Genomic DNA, 6,000 nt, shown 5'->3' with positions numbered 1-6,000 from the left:
GATGAGGACCATCACTGGGGTTCAGGCAAACTAGCAACAGAGGAGCTGAAGCAGTGTGGACAGGGCCAATGAATTTAACCTGTTCTTTAACAGATTTGACATTGTGGCCCCTGCCCACCCCCACATGAGTCATCTGTTGTCGGCCCTCAACCAACACATATTCCACTCTCCCTTCCTACCCCTCCTCACAGTCCCCCACCCATACTTGATGGGCAGAAGGGCCTGTTCCCTGTACTGTTTGTAATGACTGTATGACTCATAGCCAAGCAATTATTCTGTTCCCCTCTGATGCCCTGCTTCAGTTTATTACCACTAGCAAGCAGTTAATTCCACATCAAGTCTCTCCTTTTCTCGCATTCGCTAAGAATTTTAAATCTCAGCCCCACTCTTTGAACCATCTGCTGAAGGGAACTGTTTCCCTCCTTCTTCCTTATCAAATATTCCTCCGCATGTGTTTCTCTGTCGAATTGATCCGATAATGTTTCCCTGAAGTATTTAAAGTTGTGGGATCCCCACCATGCAAAGCTGTGGGAGCACCCTCACCAGGTCCGCTGCATTCCGAACAGGCAGCTAGTGCACCGGAGACGGTGTTGATGGGCAATAAATGTTGGGCTTCAAGCGGTGCTTCCGTCCCAAAAAGGAATGGCCATAAAAATGTCGCGAAATAAGTACAGGATAGGTTGGGCATCTGTACCCATTCCTTCCTCTACTTCCCCTCGAGGTGCCAACTGGAAATGTGTCAGAAGAATAATGATATGCTTATCCTGCCCGTGATATAAAATATCAGGCACTCGCGCCAAAAAAAAGTAATAATTAATTTACCTTGGAGCATTAGTTAAGAAAAGCCTGAATTAAATGTTTGATCCAATCTTCACAGAAGTGGGAAAAATGCTTATGTGAAAATGCAGCATTTGAAATGATGACTGAAACCCAGGGGGAAGCCAGTGAAATCGGCAGCTCTGATTTGCCTCTAATAAGTTGTCATATTGTGTTAACCTGAGTTCTTCTTCGCACAGAATGTTTTCACTGTCCCTGCCACACTGTCGATTACTTCACAGGCTGGGACTCTCCAGCAGAGACCTTAACCCAGGAGAACGGAAAAGCAAGTACGATCACAAACAAGAGAAAATCTGCAGGTGCTGGAAATCCGAGCCACATGCACAAAATGCTGGAGGAACTCAGCAGGCCAGGCGGCATCTATGGAGAAAAGTACAGTCGATGTTTCGGGCCAAGACCCTTTGGCAGGACTGGAGAAAATAAGTTGAGGGGTAGATTTAAAAGGCGGGGGGAGGGGAGAGGGCACCACCAGGTGATAGATGAAACCTGGAGGGGGAGGGATGAAGTAAAGAGCTGGGAAGTTGATTGGTGAAAGAGACAGAAGCCCATGGAAGAAAGAAAAATAGGGGGAAGAAGCACCAGAGGGAGGTGATAGGCAGGCAAGGAGATAAGGTGAGAGAGGGAAAAGGGGGATGGGAAATGGAGAAGGGTTGGGGGGTGGGTATTAGCGGAAGTTTGAGAAACCAATGTTCATGCCATCAGATTGGAGGCTAACCTACAAATATGAAATTACCTGTTGTTTTGTTCAAACACCTTTCATATCAAACATAGGGCAGTACTTTGGTTATTGTCTCAAACATGCTCTTCTTCCCTAGTTATTGAAAATAGCAATGAAATTATGACTTGACAGAGGATGTCTCCTGGGGTTGATGGCTACAGGCATGAATTTTAGAATGGGCAGCATCTCCTTCTTTTACTTGTATTTTTGTTACCACTTGGAATGCTTTTCCTGGAAAAGGATGCGGAAGCAGTGGCAGCTGTCGAAAAGAAATGGGATAAGTACTTGAAATTATAAAATCAGAGACACTCAAATGGACAGGGAGGAGAAGAATTGTACATATGATTTTTTTTGTGTTCTGTCGCTGAGCAGCGGTGAACCGTCTGATTGGCCTATCAGAGTTCTCTTTGGGAACTAGTTGACTCGATCAGCATTTCTGATCTGGCTATTGTTCACAATTGCACTTAATTAAAAAACAGTCAGACTGTACTGCAGTTTGAAAATACAATGCTGGCACAATGGGCTGAATGGCGATATTGTGGGCAACACTGTTCCATGATCGTGGGACAGTTGGGAGGTAAAGAAAGCCCGTGTTGGTGTGCAATGTGTGTGTGTGTGTGGGTAATGTTTCCATCCAAAAGCAGTCACATTATATCCTGTGTGCAACATGGTATTATCCCATGCAAACCTTCAGAACTTTGGACCAAAGACATTTGAGAATTAATGAAATAAATTATCACATAACAAATTTGGTGTGATATGAGAGCACAGAGTAATTCAGTTGTGATGATTCATTGTTGTAATTGCCCTCTGATTTATTGAATCTATTCCTACTTATTATTTAAATAAATTCTACTTGTGTTTTTTTAATATACTGGCCTGAGTTGTCCTTGCTTTGCCACACCGCCGTGCCTTGCCCATCACACTCTCCACACGCCCTTTCATTCGTCCTGGGCTAGCGAATCCTTGAGATGAAGGGTAGAGAGACCTCAGCAGTGAGTAGGTCTCAGTTGCTAACGACCCATCCACAGAATACTCACAGTCAGTCTTTGACCGGAGACAGGACAAGGGTGAAGCATCATTTCTCATAGTCAGTAAAGCTTTAGGAAGATAGTCACACAGCATGAAAGCAGGCTCTTTGTCCCAACAAGTCTGCATCAACCATGAAGCACCCATTTACAAAATCCCTACATCCATCCCATTTTTCAGCCTCCTCACATTCCTGTCAATCCCCCCCCCCCGCCAGATTCTACCACTCACCTACACACTAGGAGCAGGTTACCTGCCAATCAGCGTGCCATCAAGACGAGTGAAGAATCCGGAGCATCTGGCGGAAGCCCATACAGTCACAGAGAGACCGTCCATACTGCAAACAGGCAGTACAGTACCAGGACCTGGGTGATTGGATTCTGGTTACCCTTTCCTTTTTGCTGTTTTTGACCAGATTGACCAAGGCAATTGATGCAGATGGGGGGGGGGGGGCGCACTTTGGCAAAGAACAGCCCTGCAGAACTGAACTGAGCTGAACACACCTGGTTTGATATTCTGTGCGCTGCTTGTTTGCTTTTCCCCATTGGTGCAGTTTGTTCTTTTATTGTGTGTCCGGTGTTTGTTGTTTTTCTAGGAACTGGTTCCATGCTGCTTCTTTGCTTCATGGCTACCTGTGGGAGGACGAATCGCAGAGTTATATTCTTTACATATACTTCGATAATAAATGTACTTTGACTCTTTGTTTGGATCTAGGAGGCAGTATCAGCTCTACTATCTACACTATTGTGCTGACCTAACTTTTCAAATGACTCCATTGGGTAGAAATATTAAATTCTTCATCACTAAAAAATAGATAGATTCTAAAAATAAAATGTGTTAAAACATTGATAATTAAAAACATGATGGTAACATAAATAAGCAAGTTGAACAAAATCAGTTACCTTTTCCTTTCTAATCCTTACATCTGGCTAGTTCAGGATCACGGAGCCAGATTCCCTGTGGAATTCCAGTATGATTCGGCTCCTTGGCAACATGATGTTCTGGCACATCTCACTCAGTCTGAGACATACTTCCTTCCTAGTTGTTGCATGTTAATGATCTTCTTTGGAATTGCTGGCCTTGGTAGCCTGATCTGGGTAGATCCAATACTCTTGACCCTTTCCCTCCCGCCAGTTTTGAAGCCGTGCTGACTTTACAGAAGCTGCTAAGGAAAGATTAAAATCTGCTTCAATTCTGGATGAACCCATGTGGTTAAAGAAAATGGAACGTGCTTTGTTTTAGTGGCTTCCGCCGGGTCAAGTGCAATGAAGCTGCTTTGAATTGTGATGTCGGGCAAAAGAGCAGCCATCTTGACCAGTGATGGAATGAATGACAAAATTAATAATGCTAGGGATCAGAGGAGGGGAAGAAACAGGGTGGTGAAAATACGACAAGGGATGGGACTTGGGGGGGGGGGGAGAGAGAGCATCTGGGAAAAGTGAAAAGTGAGAGAGACCTGGATGGCTATCGGAATACCAGAGCTGTTTGGGTTTCATGTCTGAAAAGAAGGAGAAAAATGTTTATTGCAGAACTGAACACAGTGAAGAATGAAGTGGGACTGTGAGCCATGACACCTTTGAGAGAGAGTTGGTGTTGTTGCAAAGAGAAGTCAGGAACATGTGTGTGCGGCACATGGCACTGAATGCGAATACGAATGCGAGGACGTGAATTGTACCTTGAGAGACAGGTATTTCATAGATAGTTTGAGCATGTGTGTGATCTTGACTGAGTTCAAAGGGCAGAATGTTGGTTGGAATCCACGTAGGATGAATTGGAACTGGAAACGTTTGCTAAGGAAAGAGATGTGGTGTGGCAGTGAAGGGGGGGGGTTGTGGTCAAAGATTAGAAGGGAAAGAGACACCGCTGAGGGTTAACAAGACTAGAGTAGCAGAATGGATATCCAGTCTGTTGGGGGAGTCGTCATGGCTATCCCTCGAGGTCAAAGATGATGGCCTTCGTTCTGAGAAAGTGGCCCACAGAGCGAAGACGCCTGTGCGCGTATTTGTTTAACGTGTACTTGATGTTGCACTCCAAGAAGCACACGATACTTCACAAATCTACCAACTGATTCCAATGGCATGGAAACCACGACGACTGGAGCTGATGGATTTGTTGCAGACTTCATCCGCCTTCACAGCCGTTGAGTTCGAAGTAACTTCATCCGCCTGTTTCACCGTTGTGGTCTTAGTTGGATTGTTCGTTGTCAGGGACCTCACCCTCGACCTTACTGCCATGGGTGACCCTACCAGGAGCATAGCTCCAGACGGCATCGCTCTCAGGATCTCAGGACCGCACAAGCTTCTCGACCATGACAAAGTGTTGGGGGAGCAGATGGTGAGATACATATTAATCAGGCTAATATCAGTATGGTAGAGTTTCAAAAAGTTCAAAGGTTTATTTAATATTAGAGTATGCATACAGCATAAAACCTGAAACTCGTACTTTTCACAGACATCCACGAAACACAAACCCCTTAGAATGAACGACGCCCTGAAGTCCCCCTCCCCCCTCATACAGAGAGAGAAGTGGCCGAGCAACAGTGCAGATCTCTTCCAGTCCAGGTGAAAGTCTCAGCCTGAACTGTGGACTGTTCATTTCCTTCCACAGATTCTGTCTAACCAGCCGAGTCTCCCAGCAGTTTGTGCTTTTTTTTTGCTCCGGATTCCAACATCTGCAGTATCTTGCACCTCCGAAAATGGAAATCACTGCAAGAATAACAACAGCAAGTATCACACGCAATGTATGGTTAAAGTGGAGAATATTTTCCTTGAACGGCTGTAGTTGCCAACCCCCTGGGATAACAGTACTCTTTTCTGCATCAACAGCAAGCTTCATCTGTGGTTCTGTGGAAGATATGTTGCCATGATGATGGCATTCTCACTTGTGAGTCAGTTGTAGTGGCTCCAGTTCTTCCCTGCAGTGTTGAGGACTAACCCCAGGACTGACATCCTCTCTGTCCTGCTGATCATTTTGTTCTTCCAGTAATCTCACGGAACACAGATGAGCCGGTGTTTGCAGTTAATGGAAGCATCCAGACTACAAGTAGGCAGCAGCAATTTTGTGCTGTACTCGGCCGATCCTAACTGGGGAGTTGAAAAGATCCGAATCAAAATCAGGCTTAATATCACCGGCATACGTCGTGAAATTTGTTACTGTTGTGACAGCAGTACAGTACAACAATAATAACAGGAAAACTCTGTGAATTGCATACATATCAAATAGTTAAATAAGTGGGAAATCGATGGCAGAGGAGAAGAAACTGTTCCTGAATCAGTGAGTGTGTGCCTTCAACATTCTGTACAAAAGTGGGATATGTTTGCACTGATCGGAAGTCAATATCAATTTGTTCCAGCTGTGGACCATATTCTTGTGGAATTCCCTGACGGTTCTGAGAAAAAAAATCACGGTTAAGGTTC

The sequence above is a fragment of the Mobula birostris genome, chromosome 22, assembly GCF_030028105.1.
Source record: "Mobula birostris isolate sMobBir1 chromosome 22, sMobBir1.hap1, whole genome shotgun sequence".
Taxonomy (NCBI): Eukaryota; Metazoa; Chordata; class Chondrichthyes; order Myliobatiformes; family Myliobatidae; genus Mobula; species Mobula birostris.
The sequence above is the reverse complement of the archived record's forward strand: the minus strand, read 5'-3'. Positions refer to the sequence as shown.